Here is a 21,428-nt window from a genome sequence, read left to right on the forward strand (position 1 = left end):
TCGAGGATGTTTAAATCCCTCCAGACCAGCAGGATAAACTATCTTAAAGAAACAAATAAAAAAGAGTTCTTAAAACCAGTGAACTATTTCCACTTAATCAACTTATTGACTATATGTAATAGATGCCAGGCACTGTATGAGGAATTGCCACCTTTCTTAATAGAATTTATGTTCTTGAGAGGCAAAAACAATAATTAACAAAAATAAATACAGTCTGAAACAACTGCTGAAAAGGAAATAAGCAGAGTCCTGGAACGAGAAGAAGAAAGTGAAGTCGCTCAGTCGTGTCCGACTCTTTGCGACCCCGTGGACTGTAACCTACCAAGCTCCTCCATCCATGGGATTCTCCAGGCAAGAATAGTGGAGTGGGTTGCCATTTCCTTCTCCAGGGGATCTTCCCAACCCAGGGATTGAACCCTGGTCTCCCACATTGCAGGCAGACGCTTTAACCTCTGAGCCACTTAATACCTCAAAGTAGTCAGGAAGGGGTCTCTGGGAGAGAGGTAGGAGACCCATGGAATAGCTAAGGGAAAGTGGGGACAGAAGGGGCTAGGTCCTTGAGTGGGGAGAGCGCTGGTGAGCCAGACAGAGAGGATCAGAGGCTAGGGAAGGGGGAAGAAAGGAAAGGCAGACAGTGGTCAGATTGTGAAGAGCCCTGCAAACTGTGACGAGAGTTTGGTTTTATTCTAAGTGCAGTTTAATGTTTTAATTCTCAGACAAGAGCACCGATCCTTTTCCTCTACAGTTTGAATCAAATGTGATCTCTAAAATCCTCTCTACCTAGAATTAATGGCATTATTTCCTTAACATGTCCCAACGTCAAAACCCTAAGCATGGAACTTCCCTGGCGGTCCAGTGATTAAGGCTCCATGCACCCAGTGCAGGAGGAACAGGTAGGATTGCTCTTTGGGGAACTAAGATCCTGAATACCACACAGAACAGCCAAGAAACAAAAACAAAACAAAAAACCCTATGCCTTTCAGTAACAAAAATGACAAGAGTCCCAGTTCTTAAAAAGTAGGGTTTATTCTTTGCTTACAAAGTTTCTTTGAGCTTTAAGCTATTCCAGTAGCAATATATTACATGTATTTAATTATTAGTAAGTTCAAGACTAGAAAACATCTCAATTCTCTGAAAAAAGAAAGCTAAAATAAATATATAAAAAATACTTCTAACTTTTATTAAGAAAGTTCCATATTCCTTTGACAAGTAAACAAGGTCTGATAAAGCACATACCAAACAAAGTGAACTGAATATGAAACAAAAACAGCAGAGAAAATGAAACCGTGGTAAAAGAACGATCAAGACAAGAGACACAGATTCCACCAGTGGAGAACCACATCTCGAGTTGCAGCTAAAATGATTACAAAAATTCACTTAAACCAACCCTAGCGTTAAAAACCTTTTTCAGCAACCAATATTAAAATAGGAGTTTGTTGTTTCCTAATGGGTAGATTATATAATACTCAACAGGTTTGGTTATAATGCAATGATTTTTCAAGCCTAAAGATGCAGCAGTATTTGCAAATTGACTACGCCTGCTAAAAGAGAAAGCTGCTTGTAGAAAGCTCCAGTGTTTGGATTAGATAATTAAAGCTTATACAACCATCTTTGAAAAGCAAAATACATTTCCCTTCTCAGGAGCAATTACATTAATTCCATTTAATTTTGAGGCAATCATTCTACAGGAGGGAGTTAACAACCCACATGAAAGACTTCTCTAGACCGGTTACCCCACTGAGTTTTGCTACTCATCTTACCTGCATGACTTAGCACACATGACCCATATTCTCACACTGTAAGATGAGAGTCTTTGTTTTTATTTTTATCCCAGTGCTAAATCATTAACAAGTGCTAAGTGAAACTCTACAGAGGCCATATAAATTCCAGGAATATTCCAGGGGCAGGTAAATGCAATGTCCTTTTACAACCTGATGATAGGTACTTGGGAGAGTGGTGAACTATTCTATTTATAAAGGAGTACATCACTGAACAGACGCATGCTGGGGTCATTAAAATGACAAATTCCATCTTTCCAGTAGAAAAAAATGTCTTGGATTCTTATGCCAGGTCTTCTTTGATATGTCACTAATTAAAAAGAGACAGAGAGAAAGCCTAGAGTTCAGAAAGAAAACAAATTTATTAAGCCTCTGCTGCCGAGGAACCTAAAGCTCAGAAAGGTAAGGAACTTCCCAAACTCTCACGGCTGCTCTGTGATGCAGTTAGAATTCCAATTCAGATCTGAGTCAAAGCCCACAGTAATTCCACACATCACATCTGCTTAAAAATACAGATGCAGGCAATGCAAGCAGAATCTGGGACAACAACAAAGATTTTACTCTTCCAATTTACAAAGGCCATTACACTTGGCTTTTAAAATTATGTGACTTCAAACTGTTAACAGGAGTTGTGTGTAAGGAATAGAGCTGGAGAAGGATTAGTGGGAGGAGGGAGGACTTTATATTTTCTACTATCTTCACATTTCTTGTATTTTGTACTAACGTATATTCATTCATTTTTTTTAAGGAATAACTAAATGAATAACTAAATCAGTTACGAAGTATTACATGTGTACCTTCCTAAAAATAAAGTCTATATTTAACTAATACTCAAAAAATTGTTCCCAGATACTCTGATATTTCTAAAAGTAATTACTGAATAAAATTAACTCCATGGCATCTTCTAAATATCCTGATTTTCTTTTTCTGTTTCTCAGGAAAAAACAATAATACACTGTCTACTCTTCTCACTAGATATTAGCATATGTGAATCCAAACTAGAAGAATCTTGCCCAACTTTTGATTGATAAAACTTAACAAAAGCCCTTTGTACAGTGCTTGGTTTTGTTGTTGTTGTTGTTTATCTTTTGTGATCCTGTGGACTGTAGCCTGCCAGCCTCCTCTGTTGATGGGATTTCTCAGGCAAGAATACTGAAGTGGGTCACCATTTCCTTCTCCAGGGGATCTTCCCTACCCAGAGATCAAAGCTGCATCTCTTGCATTGGCAGGTGGATTCTTTACCATTGAGCCACCAGGAAAGCCCTTTAACAATTTACCTCAAAATTAGTGAGTACATGCATGGCTTTTATAAAATTTTCCCACTCTTTGCCAGGAAGTTCTATAACTCTTCTCAATAGAATAACATTTGACATATATGTTCTTACTGCTAACTTAGTGAAGTGAAAGTTGCTCAGTCGTGTCTGACTCTCTGCAACCCCATGGACTACATGGTCCATGGAATTCTCCAGGCCAGAATTCTGGAGTGAGTAGCCTTTCCCTTCTCCAGGGAATCTTCCCAACCCAGGGATTGAACCCAGGTCTCCCACATTGCAGGCGGATTCTTTACCATCTGAGCCCACATTTAGGAGTCAACCAATTAGAATGATTTTTTTCTGCTTCATTAATACTGATGCAATGTGGGAAAGCTGGGTTCGATCCCTGGGTTGGGAAGATCTCCTAGAGGAGGGCATGGCAACCCACTCTGGTGTTCTTGCCTGGAGAATCCTCGTGGACAGAAGAGCCTGGCAGGCTACAGTCCATGGGGTCGCAAAGAGTTGGTCATGGCTGAGTAACTAAGAACACACACACACAAAACACTGATGCCACATACCAAGACCCAAATAACTCTTTTAACTTTTAATAAAAGATTCTTAAAGAGCTAACATTCTATGTTATATATGTATGACCAATAGCTGTGAGAGTTTTATTTAACAATTAATTAAAATTACAGTACTATAAGTAAGTACAATGTATATTATTTTCCAATAAGCCAATGTTTCACAAACTTCAGTTAATCATGCATCAACTTTCTCAACTTCTGCCACCACATGTAGCACCATGTATTATCATTTCTATTTATGTTCTTCTCTCTATAAATAGACACAATCTTTTAATTTAATTCATTCTAAAGTAGTTTATGCCATTTCTATAAATGGAAAACTAGTATCACTTGCCAGTCTACACATAAATGAATTTTAAAATATATAACTCTTAAAATTAAAAAATGTTTGTGAAAATTAATTGCACATACAAGTATGAGTTCATTTCTGAGGTCTCTGTTCTGTCTACTGATCTGTGCGTCTGTCTGTTTTTGTGCCAGTACCACACTGCCTTGATGACTATGGCTCTGTAGTATAGTCTGAAGTAAGAGCAAGTGATACCTTTAGCTCTTCTTTCTCAAGATTGTTTTGGCTATTTGAAGTCTTTGTGTCTCCGCACATTTTTTAGAATTATTTATTCTAATTCTCTGAGAAGTGCCATTGGGCAGCTAATCTACAACAAAGCAGGCAAGAATACACAGTGTAGGAAAGACGGCCTCTTCAATAAATGATGCTGGAAAAACTGGACAGTTATAATGCAAAAGAATCCAAACGGAAAACTCTCTCACATTATGCACAAAAATAAATTCAAAATGGATTAAAGACTTAAATATAAGACTTGAAACCACAAACTTCTAGAAGAAAATGTAGGCAGTACTCTCTTGGACACTGGTCTGAATAATATCTTTTTGGCTGTGTCTCCTCAGGCAAGGGAAATAATAGCAAAAATAAATGGGACTACATTAAACTAAGAAGCTTTGGACAGTGAAGGAAACTATCAGAAAAACAAAAAGACCACCTACTAAATGGGAGAAGATATTTGTAAGTGATATATCTGATAAGGGGTTAATATCCAAAATATACAAAGAACTCATACAACTCAACACCCAAAAAATAAACAACCCAATTAAAAAATGGAAAGAGGATCTAACTAGATACTATTCCAAAGAGGCCACTCAGATAGCCAAGCGTCACATGAAAAGATGCCCAACATCACTACTCATCAGGGAAAACAAATCAAAGCCCCAGTGAGGTTATCACCTCACACCTGTCAAAATGGCTATTATCAAAAAAACAACAAATAACAAAGTGGGGAAAACTAAACTCTCCTGCACTGTTGGTGGAAATATAAATTGGTACAGTTGTTATGAAAAACAGTACGGACAGTCCTCAAAAAATTAAAAATAAAACTACCATGTGGATCCAGAAATTTCTTCCCTGAGTATTTAATCAAAGAAAACACAAGCACTAGTTTGAAAAGACTATACACTCCTATATTCATTGAAGCATTATTCAGAATAGCCAAGATACAGAAGCAATCCAACTGCCCATCAATAGACAAATGGATAAAGAAGATGTGGTCACACACACACACACACACACACACACACACTGGACTATTACTCAGCCAGAATGAAATCTTGCCATTTGCAACAACACAGACGAACCTAGAGAATATTATACTAAATGAAATAGTCACAGAAAGACAAGTAGTGTATGATTTTACTTATACGAATAATCTAAAAAAACAAAAAGGAACAACATAAGAAAACAGAGTTAAAGACAGAGAACAAACAGGTGGTTTTCTAGAGATGCAGGCAGTGGGGAGGGAAGAAAAGAAATAGGTAAGGGAGATGAAGAGGCACGAGCTTCCAGTTGCAAAATAAATAAGCCATGCATATGAAACGTACAATGTGGGGAATATAGTATATAGCATCTTTGAATGGCAGAGCCCTGAATAATTGATGCCTTCAAACTGTGGTGCTGGAGAAAACTCTTGAAAGCCCTTTGTACAGCAAGGAGATCAAACTAGTCAATCTTAAAGGAAATCAACCCTGAATACTCATTGGAAGGACGGATGCTGAAGCTGAAGCTCCAATATTCTGGTTCCCTGACACGAACAGCTGACTCATTGGAAGAAATCTTGATGCTGGGAAAGACTGAAGGCAGAAGGAGAAGAGAGTGTCAGAGGATGAGGTGGTTGGATGGTATCACCAATGCTATGGACATGAACTTGGCTAAACCCAAGGAGATGGGGAGGGACAGGGAGGCCTGGTGTGCGGCAGTCCATGGGGTCGCAGAGTCAGACACAACTGGGCAACTGAACAACATCATCCCTGAATGGTGGCATATCACAACTAGACTTATCATGGTGATCATTTTGAAATGTATAGAAATACCAAATCACTATGCTGTGTAATAGGAATTAGCACAGTATTATAGGTCATTATACTTCAAAAATAAACATCTCATACAAAAAAGAGATCAGATTTATGGTTACCAGAGATGGGGGCTGACAGAAGGGGTAAGTGAATGAAGGCAGTCAAAAGGTACCAACTTTCAGTTATGAGATAAATAAGTATTAGAGATGTAATGTACACCATGATAAATATAATTAGCACTACTATATGTTATACATGAAAGTTAAGAGAGTATATCCTAAGAATTTTCATCATAAAATTTTTTTCTGTTTCTTTAATTTTGTATCTATATGAGACTATGATATTCACTAAACTTATAGGGATAACCATTTCATGATGTATGTGAGTGAATCATTATGTTATACACTTAAACAGTGCTATATGTCAGTTATATCTCAATAAAACTGAAGAAAAAAGTTAAATGTTTGTGTTCACAACACATTGAGGACCATTGTAACAAATGTGAAGTTTGGACTAATTTCATAGAACAGTAGCCCAACCTGGTAAGTTAAACAAAATCCTCTTAGAACTAATCTGCAAATGCATCTAAATCATTTCTTTAAACTATATCCCATGGTCATTAAATCTTTAAAGCCTGTCAAAAAATGGTACATGTGAAATTCAGAAGCAATTTGGAATTTACAACAATTTTTCTTACTCAGATAATTTAATCTATCTGATATACACGGGATGATTCTTTAAACAACACATGGCTTAATACAGAAGTCTAAACCAGACTCTGAGTCATGAATTTGCTAATGGTCCTTCCCCGGAAATATTTGCTTCAGATCTTACTATGTTTTTAGTTTTGTTTTTAGGTATTATTATTTCCCAAAAAAAGCCTGATGGCAAAGCCAACACCCACCCCGCCCCACCACCACAGACACACACATAATGTATTTAAAAGTGAAACCTGAGTGTCTCTGCCAATTATGTTTATATTTTGTGATCTGGAAAGTGAAAATACTCCTGAAGATTCAATTTGGCCATCTGAGACAGTATTCTTCAATCTTGCCTTTTGATTTCCTGTTATTTAATATTTTACTTTGTTTATGAAAAAGGAAATAAAATGCTGAGAACAGCCTTTCCCAGTCAGGTACTGCCACAGGAACACTAAAACAGCCGTGAAATCAGCATTACCAACCATGTCTGAGTCTATTAAATAGAAGTCTCCAGAAAACAGATGTTTCAACTTGAAAATAGTCTAGAAGCACCAAGATTTGCTGAATATAGAAGAATCATACCAAAAAGGAGACTCTCTTTAAAGGTTTCAGAAAACTAGGCTTAGCCTATACGGCATACTTAATGTGGACATTACAAAGAAATCCCTATGATAATGTGCTTTGGGTTCTAGCCTATTAATTAGCAGTCATCTTTACACACCTTTCTCCAGCCTCATATAACTTAAAATTATCATACTTGTACAACAGCAACTGAGGATAGGGATGTGCAGAGATTTTATTTAAAAAAAAAAAAAAAGCAAAGAAAATGTTTCTTTGCCTGGTGAAGCTAACCGTCTGGAACATTCAACTTGGTTTGAGACCCATGCTCTCTAAATGGCTTCCCCATTATCCCTCTTTTCCAGCAGGTTCCTCCCCATCACTCAGATAAAATCTCAAAAGTCATTTTTTAACGCTGGCCTCTCTGCCTCACTCTACCCACCCTCATCAAACCAATACATAGACTGATTCTTTCTCCAGTCTCTTTCAATTATGGGGTGGAAGCAGTTTTGGGGGATTGAAACATATTATTTGGGGAAAGAAACAGAGGATACAAATATCTTTTCAAATTTTATTAATACAAAACCACCACTAGGGTTCTGAGCACAGGAGGGGCCCTGAATTTTAAGTTTCATTATTTTCCAGCAGATACGCACGTGACCTTTTTTTCATCATTATCAACTTATTTCAAACCCTTAACTCCATATGCTATGACTCACACCATTTCTCTCTGCCTCCACTTCCCGCCTACTCTCGTAATTCTAAAGCAGAACCTGAGAAACTCAGTTCTGCTCAAAAGTCCAGCCAATCCTGTCAATCCTTCCCCAAGATAAGGTCCTAATCCACCTTTCCAGGTGAATTTGTCACTGTTCCTTGGATGAACCCCATTCACTAGCCTGGACTCCTCACTGTTCCCGAATCATACTTGACACTGTCTAGCATCTGAGGTTTGTTCTGGAATCCTCTCCACACCTTCTCTGCCTATTAAAATCCTTCCTGTTTCGTTAGACCTAACTCAAATCATGATGCCTTTTCCTTTAGCTCAGAAACCCTTCCCCTTACTCTTTATAATGACCATGACAAGGATGACGATAATAAAAACAAGAAGTTATATAGTTTATATTATGTGGCAAACACTACTGTAAGCAATTTACATAATATGGACCATTAATCCTCACAAGCACAATGTGCATTTTACACGCAAAATGCAGAGAATCAGTTACCTCAAGGCCACATAGCTAAGGTGGAGTCAGGCAGCCTAGCCCCATGGGCCCTCCTGACCACTTCCTGATGGGCCCCTCACAGCTCTGTTGCAATTATTTTCCTTTAGCCTAAGTAGGAAGCTCCTTAAGTGCAGTAACCAAGTGTTTCATACTTCTATAAGCCTCATAAAGCCTCCTTTGTAGATGCTCAATAAATACATATATGTTTAGTGAATATAAACTACTTTAAACTGTTAAAATACAAAGACTGAATCTGCCCTAGGGGTTAATTCAGCTTATTTAATATTCAGTGAATGAGATTTTTTTTTAACATGTCACTACAACTTTGGCGGTAATGCCCAGAGGAGCTAGTGAAATTAACTTTCCGATCCCAGTTATATGAAAGCATTAAACCAGGTACATAGAAACAAGACTTCAATGGTGTGCTAAAAGAGAAAGTAAGAAAGACATTGATTTCAAACATAAGGGCTTTAGATCAAATGATCTGTATAAGCTTTTAGAAAGTATTTTGAGAGCCAAGGCATGCCACCTGACTGAGACATTCATTCTCCTACTTCCCCCTATCTGTTCTGAAGTTACACTCGGCCACTCCCAACATGTGATAAAAGGCAGGAAGCAGGTGGAACAGAACACAGTCACCAAAGACCAACAAGTATCTACTTAATGCTTACAATCTGCATAGGAACCTGCACGCATGCAGGGACACAAGGAAAGTCTGCACGGTCATTCTGGTTACTAAGATATCGAGAACAAGGGCTCTAAAGGGGGCTGGGGAATGGTCCACAAAGACAGTAGACTCTACCTGAGTCTTCCTGGCATCACTACAGTATTTAGATGGTCTCCTGCTCCCCTTGGCATCAGAGCTCAAGGCACTTTGGGAGGGCAGCTTTCTCTGGCACCTTGATGAGCTCAGGCCCCTGTCATATGTTCTCAACGCTCCTTGCCCTTCTCCTTCAAATTCTTACCCTCGTTTGTCATCACAGGTTTCTGTGGTTATTTCAGTCTGTCTCCCTGGCTAAGCTGGTAAATCTGAGAGCAGGATTTCTTGTCTCTTCTGTATCTGCGAGACTCACCACTATGCCTAGCACATAGCACACACTCAAAAAATGTTTGACGGCTGCAGGAACAGCGGAGGGAAAGGGAGCATTTTATGTGAGAACACGCATGACATGATCACAGAATACTGATCCCCTACCTAGAGAGTAGGTGACACAGCGCAGCGGTTAGGCACCCCAAGCCCAGAGCCAAGCTGCCAGGCTCTTCACTTATGAGCTCTATTACATTAACTCTCTGTGTTTCCATTTCCTTACCTATGAGGTGGGGATAACACGGTAATTGCCTCAGCAGGCTATTTTTGGGAATTAGTGAATTAACAATGTATATCAAGTGTTCAGAATTGTACCTGCCACATTACTCATCTATGTTATGGGACCACAGGAAAAAGATAAACTTTGATCTCAAAATTATTTTTTTCTTCTCTTTTCCATCACCTGTATCCATCTGAATATGGACCCATAACTGCTATTATTTCTGACACCTTAGACCAAAGCCCATGTATGCATACAAACATCAAAACATGAGGCTGTAAACGTTCCTCACAATTGCTCTACATCAGAGCCGTCACACAGACCATCATTTAGTTCAGTCTTCTCATTTTTTGATGTGCAGATATTGATGCTACTCTTAGTTCTTTCTGTTCAAAGGGCATCCTGAATCTCCTGGTGACTTAGTATCAACAACTACAAAATACATGCACTGGCTCCTGTTTTATCAATCCACTGTCAAACTATCAAAAGATCACTGTTGGCTCACAACTCTCTCCAACAAAGTAACCAGGAGAGGGTTGTTGTACTCATTTTTCCTTATGCGAACTTCTCATGAACAAAACAGTAAGATTACCAGGTTTGGTTGTTTTTTTTAATTTATTTATTTATTTACTTTTGGAGAGGAGAGGAATTACCAGTTATCTGCAAGATGTAAAACCACAGAAGTCCATGAAATGAACATCTATAAAAACATACGAAGAGGTAGAAGCTCTACAAAGAGCTGAAACAAAACTTTTAACGTCTCTTCCTTGCCTCGCAAGACTTGGTTCTCAGACTTCTTAAGTGTCAGGGCACTTCATTTATAAACTGCTTTTTCTTGAAGAAAGCATCAAGCCTTGATTGTCATATACAAGCACAAACAAAATGCTTAATTTTTTTTTTTATTTTTAGCAACATTTTTCTCCTTAATCATTTCCTCCCACTACAACCAGTGACTAAGAAAACAATATCTGCATTCAATTTTAAAATAAAATTTTAAAATAGGAAAAAGGCAAACATTTTTCAAATGCACAACTGATTCTACTTTTGTTCTAACTGCTTACAGAAATGAAAATATTCAGTGTTAAACAATCACAAATTAGATAGGTAAGACTAATTACAAACCAGAAATGCAACTGTATAGTTAAAGCAACTTGCATTATTCAGTCTATTTTAAGTTTCTTCTACTGGTTTAATTGAATGAGAACAAGAAGGAATGTATGTTGTCTCTTACAGTCTTTGAACACGCCTTAAAAGAAAGTCAGTCATACTTCCTGTTCTTCAAGTTTTGATTCTATTATAAACCACAGGTTACAAGGCTTGCAGAATATTAGACAATGCTTCTGCTTAACAAGTAATGGAGGCAACACTAATTATAGAAGAAAGGCAGAACCTCATGTCAGGTCTCTATCTCCATCGCTTATTTCTGCTTCCAAAATACTTAAAAATTATCCTCTTAAGAACAAGGTATAGAAATAAGTGTGCTTCTTGGTTAAGGTGATGTCTGCTCTATAATACTCTCACCTGTTGTCGTTTCACATTTGAATTTGTATTGGGGATTTGATATTCAGTGAGTAGTCAGTGACTTTATTCTATTTATGTGAGAATTAGTTTAAAATAGAAATACTCTCGCCACCATTCTCAGGGGTGTAATTAGAGTGAAACCACTGGGAAGTCTTTGATGGGTAATTTAGGAAAATTGCAGACAACATCAGCCATGTGTATCTTCCCATCTAATTGGATGGGAAACAGAACTTTCATGATCAGCTTGAAAAGATGTCCTTCCATAACTGACAACCACAGCCAGGACAAATACACATCTCCTGCTAGTGGTATCTCAGAGCCATGGGCTTCTCCTGCTTGAGGAGAGCTCCTGTTCCAGGACAGATATTGCTGAGCACATTGTATCTCATTGAAATAGCTCAGCCGCTTATTAAGCAAACTAAGGAAACACTAACCAATATTCTCAGCACATGGAAGTCTATAGGGACCCTTCAAACGGGAAAAGGAGAAAATACTTGGTCCTAAGAAAAGCTGAGTCCTTGGTCTCACACAAACTGAGTACGAGGCTGTTAGGCTACAACACATGGATAAACACAACCCTGCATATCAACTATCAGTCATCATCAGAAACCAGTGTCTGCATAAAGCACAAAAATAGACTCTCTCCAGAATACCACCTGAATAATACGTACTCTGAAATGAAATGGTTTCATATTAAAAACTTTTCATGCTGACTTTTCACTGCTTAATTCTGGGTATAGAATGAATTTTGTTTCATAAAACCTTTCAAATTAAAAAAGGAAAGTTTTTTTAAAGTGAGAAGAGTAGTTCTTTAAACCAAAGACTGAATTTTTGATCAAGCTTAGACAGCAAGATCTATAACTTCATTTATGATGAAGATGCAGATAACAGATCCACTGCAATAGATCAACAACCTGTGTTTAAATCCTCTTAACACCTATGGCCCATTATAGAAAGTCTTTAACTTGCAAATGAGTTCTATTCCAAAAGCCTATTTGTAAAAGCTAACATTTATATTTCTGGAAATAGTTTCCCAAAAATAAAGTCTTATGGTTGTTAGTCTTGTAGCCTAGTCCAAAAACAATATTGTATTTCATATTATCACTGAAATCAGATATCTAAAATATAGTAGAAAACATTATTTCAAAAACTAAAACAAAAGAATCCAATTAACTAAGTTTGTTTGCTTTTTAAATTATTTTCTCTCAATGCTAGTACTTGTCGAAAGATTAGGTTAGAAAAACATGAGGAGATTAACAAATATGTTTATAATGAGTCTAAAGTGAACCCTGAATTATTTTAAATGTTTGATTGGTACTTTATTACATCTAATTCCACTTCAAAATGCAATAGCCCTTCTCAATATTGGGCAATATGATTAGGACTAATTTCAAATCTGAGGCACAGGGAGGCAGGGCAAATATGAGAGGAAGAAGATTTTCTCGATGCAAATAGAGCAAAATAATTGGAAGAAAAATGAATAAGAAAAGTCAGAAACTATCTGGGCACATACAAGAGTAAGATGGCCAAACCTGCCAGCTATGGAACCCAACCTGGGTGGGAGAGCAGTACAATGACAACTCATGGCTGCCTAAGATTTCCTAGGAGAGAAAAAGGTAGACCAGACAACCCACTGTATTCATTTTAGTAACTAGAGCATGCACCTGAAGGACCAAAAACAAAAAAGTTGTTTTTTCTCCTTTTTGAATATAGTCACCTTACTCTTTTTCAAACTGAAAACTTCTAAGACAGAAGCCACACAGCATGTGAACTAAATCTCAGATCAAGAATCTCATGGTTACTTGTAAGCTACTGCTCTTTTGAATTGACTCAAGAATAGAAAAACCAACAATGAATACAAACAAGGAACTGGTTGTTCTACAAAGAGCTGTTGCTTAGAGAAAGCAGGAGAAGCAAGAGCTTTGCCCACCAGTCAGGTGTTTGCAGAAAGTACTCTGTGGCGATTTTACCGTGCATTAGCCCCAACTGCTCAAATAGACGCCACATGACAGACGTATCCTTCAAGAACATAATAGGATTTTATCATTCTTAAATGTACAGACATTTTTAAGAAGTAACCACTGTTACTTCTTAACCGTGTAAACTGACCACGTTCCCTAAACAGTTTACTAATTTCACAAACAGCAGAACTGAAACAAGTGAAGGAAACTTCAACTTAAATAAAAGTAATTTAAATCCATCCCACAGATCATTGCATACGTTGTTTAGTCACCAAGTTGTATCCAACTCTTTGTGACCCTGCCAGACTCCTCTGTCCATGGGATTTCCCAGGCAAGAATATTGGAGTGGGTTGCCATTTCTTTCTCCAGGGGATCTTCCTGACCCAGAGATTGAACCTGCATTGACAGGTGGATTCTTTACCACTGAGTCACCAGGGAAGTTTGAAACCATTAAATGTATATCAATTGACAAACTATAAAAACCAACAAGGAACCCTATGGCTTCAACCTGATTAGCATCTTTTACAGATTTAGAAGCTCACTTCAAGAAAATTTACTTACTGAGAGACAGTACAACTCACAACAAAATCTACGCATCTCTTCATTAAAACACATTGTTAGAATCCAACACTGCTTCATGATAAAAAGAAAAAAAAAGAAAAACACTCAAGAAACTAAGAACACAAGTTCCTCAACCTGATTCACGGGCATCTGTGAAAACCCCACAACTAATATTATACTTAATGGCAGAAAACTAGATGTTTTCCCCTGAAGATCAGGAATAAGACAAGGATGTCCATTGTTACAACTTCTACTTGACATTTTACTAGAAGTTCCAGTCAGGGTAATTAAGCAAGAGAGAAAAAAAAAAAAACAGTAAAAAGTAAAACTCTCTCTCTTTACAGACAATACTATCTTATATATACAGAAAATAATTGTTAAAATCCTCAAAAAACAACTAGAATAATTTCAGCAAGATTACAGGATATAAGATCAATATACAAAAATCAGCTGTATTTCTATATACTAGCAATAAACAATCCAAAAAAGAAATTAAGAACACAATTCCATTCATAATAGCATCAAAAAGAATAAACACAAGAATAAATTAAATCAAAGCAGCACAAGACTTGTAAACTGAAAACTAGAAGACACTGGAAGAAATTAAAGAAGAGTTACATTTTAGGGATATGAAAATGAAGACAGGGAAGTCAAACATGTAAATACACAGATCATCACGGCATTGCAGCATAAGAGAAATCAAAACACAGAGATAACTGGTATCAAGGAGAGCTTTGACTAGAGTTCTAAAAGATGACTTTTTAGTCCTTTTAAGTGCAAATCAGACCATTTCAATTCTCTAACAGCTTCCCATGTCATGAAGTTATAAAGTCCAAACTATTCCCCTCACATACAAGCCCTGGCAGGGACCTCATACCTTATGGTAGGGACCTCACACCTTATCACAGCATCAACCTCTTCATCCTCTATGCTCCAACCACACGGGCTTTCTCTTGGCTCCTCAGTCATACTCAAGTTCATGCCCATCCTAAAGCCTTTGTATCTGCTGTTACCTCTGCCTAGAATGTTCTTCCTCTTTCTCAGCTTAACTGTCATCACCTCAAAGACAGCTTCCCCGAGCTTCCAACCTGAAGTAGCCAGAAAGACACCCGCATAGCCATTATCACCAACTTTTCATTTGTTCATCTGTCTCCCCCAGCAGAAAGTAAGCTCTATGACAACAAGGATTTTTATCTCTCTAGTTCATTGCTATATCCTTAGAGCCTAGAAAAGTTATCTGGCACAGCTGCTCAATAATTACTTGCTCAATGAGAGAATGAACAAACAAACCAGACAGGAGAGAGGGAAAGACTATTTCCCACTAAAATGACTAGAGAGTTTTCATTAAACAGTAAAGGCCACAGGCGCCCTCTATCTCCCTCTTTTGACTACCAGAAAATTCATCTAAAATTTTGAACCTGAGCAAGTCAGAGCCAATTTCTGTTACATGTAATCAAAAAACTCCAATTATGAAAACATTGCTATTCTATATGCCAACCAATTAAGATAGAAGGAGGGGGTACTTCCCTGACGGTCCAGCGGTTAAGAACCTGCCTTGCAATGGGGGCTATGCAGGTTCAATCCCTGGCTGGGGAACTAAATCCCACATGCTACTGGCAACTACCAAGTCATGCCTGCCTTGAATAGGACTGGTTGCAGTGATATAAATAAATAAATATTTTTTAAAAGATTGAATTAGTTGACCTTTAAAAAAAAAAGAAGGAGGGGTTAAAGGAAAGAAACAAAGCAACAGGTGAGACGTGATCAGAAACAGAGGAAGAAAAAGAGATGGAAATAGTGGGGGCCGGCGGGGGAGGGGGAAGCAAAGATGAAGATGGAGAGCTACACAGAGGAATGTGAATGAGTAATGGGCATACAGGACAGCTAAGAGCAAAGTGTAAGAAAAGAGGTAACTGGTTATTACACACAGGGGATTAACTTGGACTATGGGTGTCTACCCAGGGAGGCGGGCTGCTAATGAAGAAGGGAAGAACTAGAGTGTCAACTACACAGGGGTTCCCATCCGTCCCTGCTCTGTCTCTGGTGGCAAGTTACTTAATTTCTCTAGGTCTCCTAGTACAATGAGGCGAGGAGACCTAGAGAAGAGGACAGGAGGGTAGAGTTGGGCAGGCAGGGCAAGAGAAGACCTATCTAAGGTCTGTCTGTTTTTGTCACTTAGGAAAGAATTGCTGAATACAGCTCCACTGGAGCAGTTCTTCAGAGGAGAAATTACTCTCTGGATGGCTAGAGTAGACACCTGGCCCCCACACCCATCTGATTCTGTAATCTCTGTGTTTAACTCAAAGTCTATGTCAACTACTGTTCCTTTAAAAAAAAGAAAAAAAAAAGGTAAAATAAAGTTTATCAAGGAAAACCACTTGCTCATATTCTGGGTAAATCCCAAAATTTTAAATTGTAATAAAATGATCTTAATCGACAACTAAAATCTAGCTTCCTCTTCCACAAATTCAGAAATAAGACACTGTCATCAGTCAATACACACATATAAAATTTAACCTCTCATATATTTTTAAGCTTTATGTTAATGTCATAGCCCAATGTCAGGCTATCCTAAAAGTTAGTTTTTTAATTCAAGTAAACAAAATAATTTTAGAAACTTTTAAAATGTTAAGCACAGTTTGTCACTATTTCCATTATTTCACAGATGTGTTTCCCGAAAAACAATAAAACTTAAAATTTGGCTCCTGGCAAAATATGCAGCTTACTGCCAAAACTACAACTCCCTTACAAACAACTGAGAATTTTCTCCAAATTTCAGGCATTTCTGAAGGGAACATAAATACTTTACCACATTCAAACTAATAGGATTTCAGGCTTTTCCAACCCTAAGACACACAATAGCCTCCAATGCTATTAGGAGAGTTACCACATAAGCCTAAATTCTTCGTATGGGTGGGTCCATTCCCATAGGTTTTAATAAGCATGGATTTTAAATTGAAAGCACTGCAGCTGAGACCTGGGTTACAGAAGTCAAGGGCAGGACCTGGGGGCAGGAGTGCTACAATGATGACTGAGCTTGGAGTCTGTCTGCATCAATTATCACAGTTAACACAAGACCTTTGGGAATCAGAACTACCTCCAGGGCTGTCTCCTAGCTTGTTTATTCCTTATTCCTTAAAACAACAGAGACAAGTAGTGAAGGTAGGAATGTGAGCAACAGTCATACTTTTACTCAAGGAGCCCTCTAGTAGGAAGGAAAGCAAAGCAAGTAACAGCAAAGAGCTCATTCTAGGGGATTATGTTACACATAATTAGTTACAAGACAAGGTGAGAAAAGCTATAATTAAGCCAGGTTCTGGGTCAGACAATAAGAAATGACAAAATAAACATAGGGGTGAAGAGAGGAAACTGGACCAATTATGGGGGAAAAAAATCAGAAAAAGTTTCTGAGAAGGGAATTGTGGGTTTTTGTGTTTTGTTTTGTTTTTTTTTTTCAGTCAACTTACAAATTTCCCAAAGTAGGCCCCACTAATTGACTCACACACCCACTTGTGAAAGAATTGTAAAGTCTGATTCATCCTACAGGAGGTAGCTTCACATGGAAAGGCTTGTCTGTCTGCTCATTAATTTGAAACTATGAACCATAAATGTTTCTCCCCTATTAAATAATTCTCTGAGGTACTGCAGCAACTCAATATTTCTTTCAGGCTGAAGTTAGACTTTCTTTGCCCGTTATTTACTTTAACCGGGATTTGCTGACTAACCATAACGCTGGTTTTAGGTGCTCACCATAAAAGCTTGGTTTTCCATAATGAAAATTTAAAAGCCCGACAAGCATTTATTACGAAGGGGAGAGGGGGTAGGCCCCAGGAAACAAGGCTGAGGCAGAGCGCAGTAGAGGAGAGAACTGAGAAAGATCCAGGGACAGAGAGCCGCTAACAGACCTAGCTGCCGGCACGGACACGGTCTAGGTTTATGGCAGCAGTGACCATATTTGGGGCATAAGCATCTTTAGAATAACTCAGCACACAGCAACCTCAACAGGAGCTGCAGGTAGCTCCTCTTTTATTTAAAATTTCAGAAAGTACATATGGAGAGCGCTTTTGGTTTATTAGCTCACTGCCCGTACTAGGGGAAAGGTCACTATTTTATTCACTATGTCAAATAGAAAAAAAAGCCTTGAAATAAAATTTATATAAATTAAAAGTATGCATTCAACTGTACAGTTAAACATGGTTAAAATCATATGTTTTATATTATGTGACTTTCACCACAGTAAAAAAATTTTTTTTTAATAAGATATATGTGGGAAAACATCATTTGAGGTATATTTAAATAAAGCCAAAATTCTTAAACATCAAAAAACAGAAGGAAAAACTAAATCTTATATGCCATTTTAGCTCTCATCTGTCAGTAAGTTTAGGTCTTCCCGTTATTTTGTGAGTGTAGGTATACACTCACAAAAAACAATAATCTGTGTTATTTTTATCTTGTAGAGTTATTATTTTTTTAAATTGATCATTTAAGCTTTTTGGATGACACTTCTGAGAGTAAAATAAAAAATTAAAGTAGCTAAATTCTAAATTATTTCTTTAATTTCTCTTGCTGACAGTTCATTATTAGTGCATAGAAGTGCAGCAGAGTTCAGCATGCTGATTTTGTATCTAAATTTAATAAGTAAACAGTTAAACTCATCAATACATAAACTGACAGATTTGAGACATTTTATTGGTGGATCTGTAATATACTTTCATTCTAAAACTATTTCCTTAAAAGAATTTCTATAACTCTAAAAATAATGTTTATATATATTAAACAATAAAGCATTCTTTATATAGATTATCTGAACATTTTAAAAAAATAAGTGGGAGAATGTCTCTTGGGTAATATTCATGTATTTCAGTCTGTTTCTTAGCTCTATCTTTATCTTATAATGTGCATCTGATTTCTTAATTTTAAAATGTATTTTAATTTTTAAAAGTCAAAGTACCTTCATCCATCTTCAAATCCGCATGCTGCATGTGTTGTTTAATAAATGTGAAACTGCACATTACAAAAAAAGTATGCATTCAAAAACCCTTATAAACCTGAGATTTAAGATTAGACATCATGAGGTCAATGGGGTATTATAAGCCATGAGCACAAATCTATAAATTAAATTGGACAGGCACTCACATAACAGAGCCAGAGGCAGGCTCACTGCTGGATCCTCAGGGCCCCCACGGCTGACCCAAGCACAGGCGTTTCTCATTCAAGGTTGTCCCCAAAGAATAAATGCACATTTGGACTACCAGGAAGAAAGGGATGTGTAGGAGAAGAGTTTGTGGAAAACAGAGAGATTCAAATGGAAGTGCGATATGAAAAGATAAATTGTATTATTTGAGGGCTTAAACCAAACTCAGATTTTTCTAACGATCAAGCAGAAACTGAATGAAAACCATGTGGGAGCCAGCAGTACATCTTGATATTTAGAGAGGAGCCTCTGAGAAGTTCAGAACACTTTCGATCTCCTTAAGCTGTTCATTTTAATTGAAGGCTAACCCAGATGGGCCAAACAATCACCTGCACATTCAATGCCAAAATCAGTGCCCTAAAAAACATCTAAACACATTTCAGATCTAAGCACGGTAAGCAGTAAGCACAGTAATTCAGATCTAAGCACAGATTCTCCAATGGCAGTGAGCAACAAAATCAATTTAATGGATAAAGACTTTTCTTTTTTTTTATTAAACTAGGACAGAATATAAAACAGCAGTATACCTCACCCATCGTAAAGTAAGAATTGTTTCATTAATCTTTTGTTTCAATTATTCATATGAATGGTGTGTGTGTGTGTGTGTGTGAACTAAGCTGCAATATAAAATATGTTTCTTACTATGGACTATAGTAAAAAAAAAAAAGTTTAAAAGACCCAGTCCTGAATATCAGCCTAAACTATGTCATGTCACTCTTTGGTTCTCCTGTGTCTCTATCACTCCTGACACTCTGAACTACTTGGGGACATCCACAGACATCACTAACGCAAATGTGAAGAAAACTGCCGTTTCACCTGGTTTGTACACAAACATGTGGTGTTAGCTCCATCAGCCAGAATTAAAGTTCAGATGCTGCCTGGAAGAGAAACTGCGTGACCAGTGTATTTGAAACGCTGCTTTCCAATGGAAAAATTCTACCCTTCCACACTGAACGCTGCTTTGCTTCTTTTGCAGCACTGGCCTGAAGAATTCCATGGACTACTGTACAGTTCATGGGGTCGTAAAGAGTCAGACAGGACTGAGTGACTTTCGCTTTCGCTTTCACTTAGTTCAGAGACAGTATTATTCCAAGCTTGGCACTGCTCAGCTTCCTGCTGTGAGGGGATATACCCCCAACTGGGAACTTGGGGGCAGGTTCTAGTCTTTCTCTTTCACTAACTGGATTTGACCTTGGGCAAGACACTTGACCTCTCTGGGCTTAGTTTCTCCATCCGAGAAAGCAATACTGGAGCAGTTTTTTTTAGTTTCTTACAGAGATACTTCAGTGGTTCTGCAAATTGAGTCTTTGGGTGTTTTTAGCACCAAGTCACACGATGTAACAGATAATGTCTTCAGGGGCTTTCAGTGCTTCTTTCCTAATTTTCTTTCATAAAAAAACAGTTAAATTTTTTAATGCAACTAACTGAAAATTTTTCCAGTATTCTTTTCTTGAGCTTTTGAGTTAGTTCTTACTGAAAAGTATGTCGGGAGTACAAGGATAACTGTTTAAAAATGTCTGACATTTTTAAACAACTACTTATATGCATAAATAGGGATTTTCACCTATTGAGAAAAACAGAAATAATGCTGGGGTTAAAAATGAAGACTATCACCCATAACACTGATTTCAAATGTTAATATATATTAATAAAGTCCATTTCAATTCTAAAATTTTAGAGACCTATAAAAACATCTTATTTTACTCAGTAACTTTAAAAAACGCCTCAAAACACTGTGATTCTTGTTATTTCTATAATTAGTACTGACTTCATAGTTTTTTTTTAAGCACTCAAGCATTTTAATTGCTCCATATCAAACTTTCAAGAATCGTGGGACATAATTTATTTATCCCACGATTGGATAAATTATCCCACATTGGATAAATTATCATTATCCAATGTACATCATTATCCATCTACCCCAATTAACATTATCCAATGTTACTAATGCTTATCAATTAAGTATTTAGTCATTCACGTAAGTGTTTATTGAGCACTTAGGATATGTCAGACACTATTCTAGACTCTGGGGCTGTTGTGGGAACAAAACAAAGTTCCCTGTTACATTACAAATATATATCCCCTTAATTCACTATGTAAATGAAACAAATGGACACAAGATTTTCAGATAGAAAGTATATGTCTTTTCAAGACTATAGGATTCAAAACTGGGTGAGCAGACATAGTATCAGCCCTGAAATGTATAGTCCTAAATACAGTGTGTGTGTGTGTGTGTGTGTGTGTGTTTACAACACAAAGGAAACTTGTTAGAAGGAGAAAGAAAAAAAAATATTAAAAAGACATACTCAGTTAAACTTGAGAATCAAACCTTCCACAAGTGAAAAGCAAACTGCTGATTTTTCTAGCCCACAGCTAAATGAAATATGCAAGGAGAATTGAAAAAGATGATACTGCTCTATCCA

General features: G+C 37.4%; 1 protein-coding gene across 6 annotated transcripts in view; it reads right to left on the minus strand.

Annotated features, from left to right (window-relative positions):
- The window catches only part of CDC14A (cell division cycle 14A), a 179,831-nt gene that overhangs the window by 114,920 nt on the left and 43,483 nt on the right, over positions 1-21,428 (minus strand). The window lies entirely within an intron of this gene.

Source organism: Cervus canadensis, chromosome 2 (assembly GCF_019320065.1).
Source record: "Cervus canadensis isolate Bull #8, Minnesota chromosome 2, ASM1932006v1, whole genome shotgun sequence".
In the NCBI taxonomy this organism is placed as follows: domain Eukaryota; kingdom Metazoa; phylum Chordata; class Mammalia; order Artiodactyla; family Cervidae; genus Cervus; species Cervus canadensis.